Below are 11,152 nucleotides of genomic sequence, written 5' to 3'. Positions count from 1 at the left end.
GCGCACCCCCGCGGGCGGCCCACAGCCCTGCGGGGGGGGGGTTCCACGGGTGGAGCAGGGCCCATCGGCTCCAGGATGGCCGTGGCCCGGCCCGAGCAGGTCCCAGCCCAGACCCTTTACCTGTCCCCCGGCCAGAACCAAGAGAGAGCGCTTCCCAGGGTTTGTTCATTCTTAAATGTGGACCACAGAGGGAATATCCAATTTAGCCAGTTGATAGGTTCTGTCAGGTCATAGAGGAAGCTGTAAACACCTCTTTGCAAGAAAATCACTTCCGGGACTATGCTTGCTAACCCATAACAACTGTTGAAACACTGTTGAAAATATGTGGCAACTCAGGGATTCCTTTTCAGCCTTATAACAGCATCTGTGTCTAAGCTGGAATTCAGGATCTTCTCCTGACGTCCGTTCTTGGCTAGCAGGTCTGTATCGGGGAAATGGGATTGAGGAAAAAAAGTGGCAGATGCTTTTGTAAGAATAATCCAATTTCAGCACTCGAAAGCATGGTTCTTGAAACTTGTGGCATGGAATGAAATAGAGAGAGAGATTGCTCTCATTAGAATCTACTTAATTCAGTGCCCAGAGAAATGGTCATTGCTACTAAGCAGACAGTGAAAAACACTGAAAGAAAATCTGTAGCTAGCAAAGAGTGCTAAAGCAGAGTGGGAACTCTGATACATGCTGCTGCTGTAGAAAGCACAAAGGTCCCCAGTGCCACTGAGATGACTGAGAGCAGCACTAAGACCAACCTGGATGACTCCACCATCTGACAACAAGGTACTGGTCAAGGACATCTCTTCCTTTCTTTGTCAGTCAGCAGCCATTGAGCTGTCAGTTCACATTGATCAGTTTATGAAGACAATTATCTCATTTACTGCTGTGAGATACCTCTCTTGGATCTCACTACCAGCTGATTTAAATTGAATTTTAGGAAATGTTCTGACAGAGAGGAACAAGTCCTTCTGCCAGTTATGCAGGAAGTCTGCAGTGTCACAGATGCTCAAACTCTAAGGTCTCAAACAGAGCTGGACACATTAGTGGAAACATTTATTTTACTATATCTTAAAAAGTAGGATAAGGTTGCTGCTTAAACAAATATTCCCTCAAGGACCTATTGAGCATGATGATGCTATGCCCATTGCTACACTACTCCTTATCAACAATGAGCTAAGATTTCTCGGTAGGCCTTTCAAGAGGAACAAAGCTTGAAACCAAGAGATATTTACATTTCACGCTTGGTGTCAAATATTTCAGCTTTCAAACAGGTAAAGGCAACATTGTCTCCACCAGAATTTAAATTTAGCACAGTTATTTGTTTGCTTGTTTATCACAACATAACGGAAGATGATCCTTTGTAGTGCTGAAAACTAATCTATGGGTTGCTACAGCCATTGGCTGAGAGAACTGAGAGAGGAGTTAGGAAAGCTTTATTGGCTAAATCTTCATCTCCCATTACAAAGAGACTTGGGACACACATACACAACCTAAATTCTTCCAATAGGGATTAAGAGTTTTGTAAATACCAAATGCAGTAGGATTAGACAGACAATGCATTTTTCACTTTTTTGAATTTTAAAAAGACTGAAAACCTGATGAAATATTTTTTAATTATCCACATTCCTACTTAATCTTAGTCTCTGGTAATGTCTCTATGTCTGGTCAATGAACTGAAGATCTAGCACAGAGCCATCACAAAAGGACTAAAAATACTGCAAAAAAACCAATGATTAATTGAAAATCTTGCTATATGTTTTCAAGGAAAGAGGGATAGTTTTAACAAGAAAAAGACCCAAAGGAAAAAAAAAAAACTAAAATTAGCTGCATTTCTCATCAGATGAAAATCAAAAGATGAGTTTTAATTTTTTTTTTAACAGATAGAAAGGCAAGAGGATAACTCTTATATAATAAGGTCTTGGCTTCAATTTTTTATCTTGTCCTCAGAACCCAAATATAGTCTCATTTAGGACAGCTTTTGCTGTATGTAAGAGTCCATTGGGATTTGCCTTAGGTAACTTGTGTTTTTCCAGCTAAAATTCTAGGGTTTTCAGTAAGAGGATATTCTTTATTAATTTTAGATTTTATAAATTTCTTACTGCTTTAAGTAGATCTTAATACTTGGATTTCCTTTTTTTTTTCCCTTGTCAGGAAGAGTTGGAATTCTGGCACCATAAGCATCAACAGGACCAAGGTTTCTTTGCTGTCCAGATGTGAAAGGAGTTTAAACATCAATATTTCACAAGTGTATGCACATACACTAACAGATCTGCACTAAAGGACTGAATAGTTTGAGATCATTTCAATTAAGGTTAGTTCAGAGCTCATTGTTACATGTGATTTCACTAAGTGATAATTTAACACACTAAATTACCACTCTGTTCCTCATAGAAAGTGACACTTATGACCACATAATAAAATACTTTATAGCCTGTTGTTCAGATTCATAATTCCACTTTGCTGTAGGAGGAGGAAGCCACAAGTCATTCCAGTGTGGCTGCCATTAGGGGATGTATTGCCTTCCCAGCCCATGTGCTGAGATTAAATACGCCGACAGCCTCTCATCCGCAGATGGCAGAACCCTCTAAAGCTGTTGAACTGGCACTCAGTCAGTTGGCTTTTGATCTGGCTGTTCAGATATAAAAGCCTGTTTAAGCAGAAAAGAAAATAGGCTGTTCATGTTCAGTTAGTATAAAACTCTCTGCCGATGGGCCTTTGTGTCTTTATCTGTTCCTTCAGCTGCTTTTAATTAATGCTTTGAAGACACTGTGTATTTTGGATTTAAGGGCAGGAATAACTCTTTCTAACTCAGATCCATGTGAAACATCTTGATGCTGTGCAGCATCTTCCCTAGTGGACTACCCACACAATAACTTATGACTAAATTTCTTGAAATAGGTACAGATTTTCTCATTTAACAAGGAATACAATCCCAATCTATTTATGGTTGGTTGGAGGTTGCACAGTTTAGTGCAGACTGAATGTATAGATAAATAAAAGGCTGTTTCACTGCTAGGTACAGAGCAGCCCTGAAATTCAAGTGGTTATGGGAAAGCCCAGCAGACTGTAATTTGCAGGGAACTATTGTGATCTTTCAGGATGAATCCCTAGGTCATATATATAATCATGACTATTTTTTAATTGACTGCCCAGTAGATGCAGCGCAAAGCAGAGGTGAGCACAGAGCTCTTCTGCCATGGGGAAAACAAATTCCCCTGCTCTGCTCAGAGTTGTGGTATTACCTATTTAAATAAGGTAAAGAAAACAAAAAAGAGAAGTGTAATGGTGTTCAAAACATAGAAAGGGGAAACCCACCAGAGAAAGCAGCAGCTCTCAGGGCACAGTGGGGTCAAGGGCTCCCCTGTGCCAGGAGCAGTCGGACCCTCCAGAGCAGAGTTTCCCAGATGTGGATGGTCCCACTGTCCCAGCCGGCAGCAGGGCAGCCAGGAGGCACCAGGCAGCCCCAGGTGTCCCACACCTCCCTGGGCACTGGCCTTGCTGCAGTGGCACTGGGGCAGAAGCTCACAGACCCTGGGGCTGATGTGAGGAAGAGAGACATTAGGAGAACAATCTTTAAGAGTTGCACCAGAGAGTCTTCAGGACAGTAAATGGAATGGGCATATAGGGGAGAGGTTTGAACTTTTACACCATGAAAAATCCCATCCTAAGGAATTTAATGTGCAGAAAAGGCTTGCACTGAAAATATTGAAAAGAATAACAGAAAGCTAGATAAAATAGCTTAGGGAAAACTGTTAAAGGTTGAAAGATACAGTCCTTCCCATTTCATTTTCCAAGTTTGCTCTTAGTGAACAAATAATGGACTAATGGACTAAGTATTGTTGAGTAGTGCACCATCATGCCCTTGAATGAAGCACTTGTCTATGAGTGAAGTGTGTAGCTAAGACAGAGTAAACTGAGACAATAAAAGCATAAAGACTGATAAAATAATTTACTTGTTTCTTTGTTTTTTTAAGAAAGATTATTATGGGGTTATCTCATTGTAGGAAAATGCAGTAGTCCATGGTTTAATAAAAAACCAAACAATATAAGCAAACATTTCCCTTGCTGTTAAAACTACTGTTATCCAAACACTTAAAGTCATCTCTGAGCTGTTTAAAAATTTGTTAAAGCATTTATAGATATCAATTAGAAGAACTTAAAATATTAACAGATACCAAAACTGACAGTAGTATAAATATTTTTACCTATTTTAAATATAAATTTTCTGGAAGATATTTACCTTTCATGTGCAATCTTAAGCTGCTTATCAAACATAAAGGCAGCAGAATTGGTAGACCATTCCAATTACAAAGCAGTGTTGCTGTTGTACAGCAGCTGACAACTCTGTGTTGCACTCCATTGTGCTGCAGTGGACTTGAACTGATTCACAAAGGACTGAACAGATTGATGTATGCACAGAGATTGGAAGCTGGCTGACTTGTGCTGGGGTATGGACAAGGGGAGGGTGGAAGCAGAGAAGAGTCATGCTATCTGGTGGACTCAGTAAGAACTAGGTGTATTCCCCCCTCACTTTTGCCTCCAGCTCATTTAAGTTTTTCAGTAACAGTAACTGGAGCATGTGGAACGAAGAATTCACTCATCAAGACTGCTGATACAGAGCCTAAGGATTCCTATGTATTTGGGGAATTTGTTCACAAATTTATTTCCTAATATTTGTAGCATGGCTGCTTCTGGTAAGGACAACCTCAGAGAATGTTCACCTCACCACGGCAGCTCCTAGAACATGCAGTGTGGATATTCATACACACGTGTACCTCATTGTGGGTTCCAGGACCGTAGTTTTGCATTTGTGAAAGTCAGAGACATGGACAGGGTACACTGAGCCTTCCTTGCACTGCAAATGTTTAAACGTTCTTCCTTCACGTATGTTCCCATATATGTTCCTTCAGAACATAATAGGGGTGAATGCAACTGATTTGTAGGTAGGCATGAGCCTGATATATAGGATCAGGGTGCTGAGATATGCAGAGACTTACAAACACTACTTGAATTACCAATTTGCATATAGTCCTTTGTAGTGGAAGTAATGAGAAGAAGACCAAGTTATTAAGTAAATTTAAATACAGAAACAGATTAGGGCAGTCTGTCTAACATTGCCTATACACATTTAGAAGTCCAGTGTTAGCCCTTCATGTCTTTTACTGCTTCTTTGTAGCTTTTCATCTTTTTCTACGGGCCTGGCTTTTATTAAGAGATACTTGGAAACATTTTATAGCTACTCCATTGTATGCAGTAGAGTAGTATTGTTTTGATACTATTTTGACCTTGTATCTGAATTCTGCTGCTTTTTAGAGTTCAATTTTAACTACTGAAAAGAATGAAGTATGCAAAACACAGCTTGTGATTTCTTTAACTTCTTCTCCTACCTGGAGAGAACTATCAAGAGTCTCCTTTCCCCCTCCAGAGAAAGATGAACATCATCCTTTCAGACTGCACTGTGCTATTGTGATGTGAAGATTCTGAATTTGCTTATCTTCCTCTAAAGAAGATATTTCTCCATGTTCTGCTTCAAACATGGAACTGATTTTGAGTATACTTGAGAGTATATTTGAGAAAGCACCATTTCTCTTTAATCTTTGGCCTTATTTTTATAAACATGAATAACTTGGAGGCTGTGCTTTGTCACCCTCTTTCATGCTAAGCAAGTATATTAGTATTTACTTTCTATTTAAAATTCTATTACCTTTGAGTATACTGACTCTTGTTGCTGAGCTCACGGAAACGTTTTGAAAGCTCTGCTTCAACTTTTTTCCTTGCTGCACATACTAAGACTATATTAACCAATTACACTGCTGTGAAACCTAGATAGACGATAATTTATTGGCTTCTCCAGGCCGACTTCTACAAACCTGTATTTTAAAACACAGATAAAATTCGAACTTCTTATCCTCTCTGTCCACAGATTTTTTTCTTCCTTTTTTTCCCTTTGAAAATTCAGTGCATCCAGACCTATCAAAAAAAAAAAAAAAATCCCACCCTGGAGTGATTCCTGTAGAATGAAATTTTGTTGTTGGTTTCATATCCTCCCTTGCATATGTCACATTGTGGTCTCTTGTCAGACTTTTCCCATTCTCAAATACCTCGCTTCTGAAATAACATCTATGATAAAGTTGTCAATTAAAAATATTCCAAAAAGAAACATCATGATAATTGCTTACAGTAAACTTAATCATGTTTACTACAGTAAAGTTGACCAGATTCATGCATTAAACATGAATTTATTATCCTAAATTTCTACTGTCATTCTAAACACCAAATTGTCTTCAGAATATTGTTTCATAGGGAGACGAGGAGAGAGAGAAAAAAAATCCAGACAAACTGACAAAAAGTACTCCAAAGAAATATTTGTTTCTTCAAAGTCTTTCCAGAGTTACTGTAGGCTGTTATGCAAGCTGAGTATATTTGCTCCAGAAGCAGTGGCCCAGTAAAGTTCAGTGTTGTAGTCCTCCACATGAAATTCAAAGAACATCAAAGCCAGTTTTTTATAGGAAATAACATTTTTTCTTATAGTTTAACTATCCATAAATACCACCTAAAAAGCTGTGACTTTTTTTTTTTTTTAAGAGAAAGGACTGCAATAGAAAAATAATGTTGGTAATTTTCAGATATTTTTTTCTTTCTAATGTATTATTTTCCTCCTACTATTCCATAAGTGTTTCTTAGAGAAATGAACACAGCCAGAGGGATATAAAAAGTAGTTATAGTGAAATCCCAAACCATTTCTAAAATACACTTCTGTTCAGTATGTTGCTTAAGCAGAATACACATTGGGGTAGTATAAAAGGTTTATTAGCTTTTTTTATGAGTTACATAATTCACTCATTGCTTCACCAGTTCAAAAGGGAAAAAAAACAAACAAAAACAGCTGTCCAAAGCTCATAAGGACAAATGTGTTACCCTATTCCACCAAATTTTGTATTTTCCAATATATACTTAGATGCACACTTAGAAAGAAAAATAATATAGATAAATAACTGTAATTGCTTCAGTTATTCAGGCAGTACAGCTGTTCAGGAATAACTGCTTTTTCAATAATACATAACCTTGTTCTCAAGTGTGGTCACGCTTGTGTATTGGTTTGGCACGGCCTGGTTTTTAGTAGCAGGGAGGGCCACAGAGGTGGCTCCTGTGAGGCAGCTGCTGGAAGCTTCCCACCATGTCCAGCAGAGCCAATGGCTGATGGCTCTGAAGATGGACATGCTGCTGGCCAAAACTGGGCCTGTGAGAGAGCTTGGTAATGCCTCTGTGATGACATATTTAATAAGAAAATCAAAACAAAGTCACAAGATTTTGGATTCTAGCCAGAGAAGAGGAGGAGGTGAGAACATGTGAGGGAAAACAACAAGGTGACACCAAGGGCAGTGGAGAAGGAGGGGGTAGAGGTGCTTCAGGCGCCGGAGCCGAGGTTCCTCTGCAGGCCGTGGTGCAGACCATGGTGCAGCAGGTTGTCCCCCTACAGCCCATGGGGATCCACGGGGGATGCAGAGATCCACCCGCAGCCCATGGAGGAGGTGCCCATGCCGGAGAGGGTGGATACTTGGAGGAGGCTGTGATCCAGTGGGAGAGCCGGTGGAGAGAGAGGGCCCCTCGTGAGAGTGGAGCCACACCAGGGAAGTTCACAGAGAACTGCCTCTCTTGGGAGGGACCCCACGGCCTCACAGGGGAAGGATTCCTCTCCTGGAGCAGCAGAAGGAAATCTTGGTGATGAACTGACCAAACCCCCATGCCCTGTCTACCTGTGCTGTCAGTGGGAAAGAGGGAGGGGCTGGAGGGGGAAGGTGTTCTAAGGGATTATTTTACTTCTCATTATCCTCCTCTGATTCTGTTAGTAATAAATTCACTTCACAACTTAAGTTGAGCCTTGTTTCTCCCGGTCATTATCTCACTCTTGAAGCGTTCATTAATTTTTTTTTCCTTTTTCCCTCCTCTGCCCAGCTGTGGCAGGGGAGGGTGAGTGAGCGGCTCTTGTGGGTGCCTGGCATTGGGCCAGCATCAAACCACGACAGCTTGTTAATGACAAACACTGCTCAAAACATCAAAACTAGCCAAAATATTTGCAGATTCTTCCACAACCGTTTTGCATCAATCAGTTCTCATTAAGGCAATTTTCAAGTTTACTTGCAGAACAAAACTTCTTGGAAAGTAAGTCAATTTTCCATCACTATTTTAAAACATAGAGGATGGCTTGCATGTTACACTGGGAGATTTCAGAATACTATATTCTGTTAAGTGTTAAATGTTAATTTTCAATAAAGCCTAAAACAATTTAACAACTCTGCATTTGCTTTCCTAATACAGATTTCTGAGTGAAATAGGATACTGACATCCAACAGTAATCCATTGTCAACATAGAAAAGAAAATAGAGACTTACACCTCTGCTATACTTCCTTTACCTGTTTTAAGAGTTTAAAGTTCTTAGGCGACAGTTGAAGCTGGAGAATAGAATATTTATATTCTGTATTACAGTATCTTCAATGTCAGCTGATTTTTCACATTTAATAATAATTACCTCAAATGCAAAAAAAACTTGCTGCCTATAGATTTGATAAATATAATTAATTTTCAGTGGTGATCAGTACAGCAATAAATACTTATTTGCCTCCATGAATGTATGTCTGGAAAAGATCTCAACTTATGTAAGTAATGAATTTTAAACCCCACAGTGTGGCCTGCACCTGTCCAGAGTTCTGTCAGGACCACTTCCAACTATGGGATGGGAACCAAATATATTTGTTTAGAGTGGGGGAAGAAAGAATATGGATTGCCTGGAAGTTGTGCAAAATTAGCTTTGTTCATTTCATGGAGCCCTTTCCTTCCATGTCACAGGGGATCTTTGCACAGGAATGCAGCCTATCCTAAAAGTCTATATAGAGGCCATCAAGTGCTTCATAAAGCGTTAGTCAAATATGTGAAAGTAATCAAGTAAAAGTCTAATCAAACAAGTTGATCTTCAGCAAATATTTCAAGTGGTCTTGGGTCTGAGTTCCCAAGGAGCCTGTGTGTTTGAGAGGTGGAGATGGCAAGGGGAATTAATAAGCATGGTGTGTGAACACTTTCTTTTCTAAAATATAGCTAGACTTTGGAGCAGAAGAATCAAGAATTGAATACAGAAGCACCCCAGAGATCACTTAATTAGACTTGAACAAACAAAAACAAAAACAAAAACAAAAACATACAAAAAGACAGAAATTAACATTCTACATTTTTGGAGATGTATGGAGCACACAGAACAACTCAGTGAGAGCCTTGCGTGCACAAGGTAGCTGGTAAATGGAACAACAAATATAACAGAGAATATTAAAAAACTCCTCTTTGTAAAAAAACTGTGAGCATATGCTCCTCTCTTTCATGGAACGAATAGCAAATATTATCCCTGTTTGGGAGGTTTATTAGTCTTGGCGTATTGCACACAGCATTGCAGTGAGTGTCTTGTGTTCTTTTCAAATTAATTTTGAACATAGCAGAAGCAAAACTAATCGAACACTCGTTTCCTCACAGCTTTATTTCTTAGCTTCTGCATGTAGCCAATTCTAAGTAGATGTCAGTGTAATACTGGTCTGGGGCACAGAATGTGAAATTTTGATTTAGCAATGTTCTCTTCATTAGTTCAAATATTAAAAAGAAAATAAAATCCCTAGACCTGTCCTCTTAAGGGATAGAGTACGTGTCTTATTTGTATTCATGCAAGGTTTGGGGGAACTGGAAAGCTCTGAAATCTACTGAGAAAGAGTGGCACCTTTTTACATGATGGAAGATACAGGACTTCAGACATTATTTTATTAGTTGAGGCCAGTAACTATTTCTACTACCAGTACGCCAGACTGTCCATTGGAAATACAGATAACATCACACGCTCTCCAATATAAAGAAAATTGCATGAGTCTGGTAGCCATTTTCAAACTGTTCTATGAGAAAATGGGAGTCAGGAAAGAAGACAGGCTTATTCTCAGCAGGTGACAAACCATGCTTGTATCTGCTTTGCCTAGCAGCTCTGAGGATTCTGTGTATGTCCTAGGAAAATCTGTGCACTTCCAGAATGTTGTGTACATGAATGAGATCCCAAATTCTTGTCATTTTTTTGTGTCTGGCACTGTTGAAAAACCTAATGATGCTGAAAATTCAAAAAACTGAGAAAGAGAGGATATTCACATTTGAAAGGGAGACTATAATAGTTAGAAGAATGCAAGGGAAACTTTTTATTCTTGTCTTTTTGACCTTTAAATAGTCATGTCATCTTTATTGCTGTTCTTCATCTGGAAAATAGCAATATAAACACAAGAAAAATGTTTAGGAGGCAAATTTCTTGCAACAGCACTCAGGCATTATAAATTTCTACATTCTATCATCCATCCTGGATATTCTACTACAAAGCAAATTTAAAAATTGAAGGAAATCTCACATCTTCAGACATAACAGGGTCGCTCTTTTGCCCCAAAAATGACTTGTTTCATTTGTCACATTGGAAAAATTAATCATAATCTACTCCTACTATCAATGTATTTGAATTCAACATTATGGTCCTAGAGAAGCCAGGTGTGTAATTCAGATAGAAGATCAATACTTGTCAAGGATGCAATTTAAACTTAATAGACTGATATTCTTTTTGTCCATTTTCAAGGTGAGGACCAAATTTGTAGCAACAGAAATCTTGCAAAAAAATTCAGGGCAGGTCAGTGATGAAGATCTATTGTCTCTAAAAACCTGTTTTGGTAATAGTATTCATCCAATTAATATATTAACTGTATCTGTTCAAAATAAATCTTGAATATTTACTAACAATAACCTATGTTCAACTAAAGTATTACAGGTAAATTCATATAGCAACATAATTTTTCAAGTTCAAGAAGGCTCTAATCTGTTTACAGAGAGAATTGCAAGAAAAAAGCCAACAAAAGAAATCAAATATTTTCAATTTGATTATCTAGTTTGCCAATATCAGTGTTTCCTTAGTATTCTCTTTACTTTAGAGTTCTTAGCTATAAAGCTAGTTGTGGTGATGCGATACCTTTATTGTATTTTTATATGAGTTTTCTGTACCCCAATGGTTCATCCCTACCTTCCCCACTCCTATTCCCAATTGGTTTGCCCCAGACCCAAGCCGCTCCCCCAGTGCTCCCTACATGGTTGTTCTCCTCCCCC

This window comes from Corvus brachyrhynchos, unplaced genomic scaffold, assembly GCF_000691975.1.
Source record: "Corvus brachyrhynchos isolate BGI_N302 unplaced genomic scaffold, ASM69197v1 scaffold14, whole genome shotgun sequence".
Lineage (NCBI taxonomy): Eukaryota > Metazoa > Chordata > Aves > Passeriformes > Corvidae > Corvus > Corvus brachyrhynchos.
Note: the sequence above shows the minus strand (reverse complement) of the source record.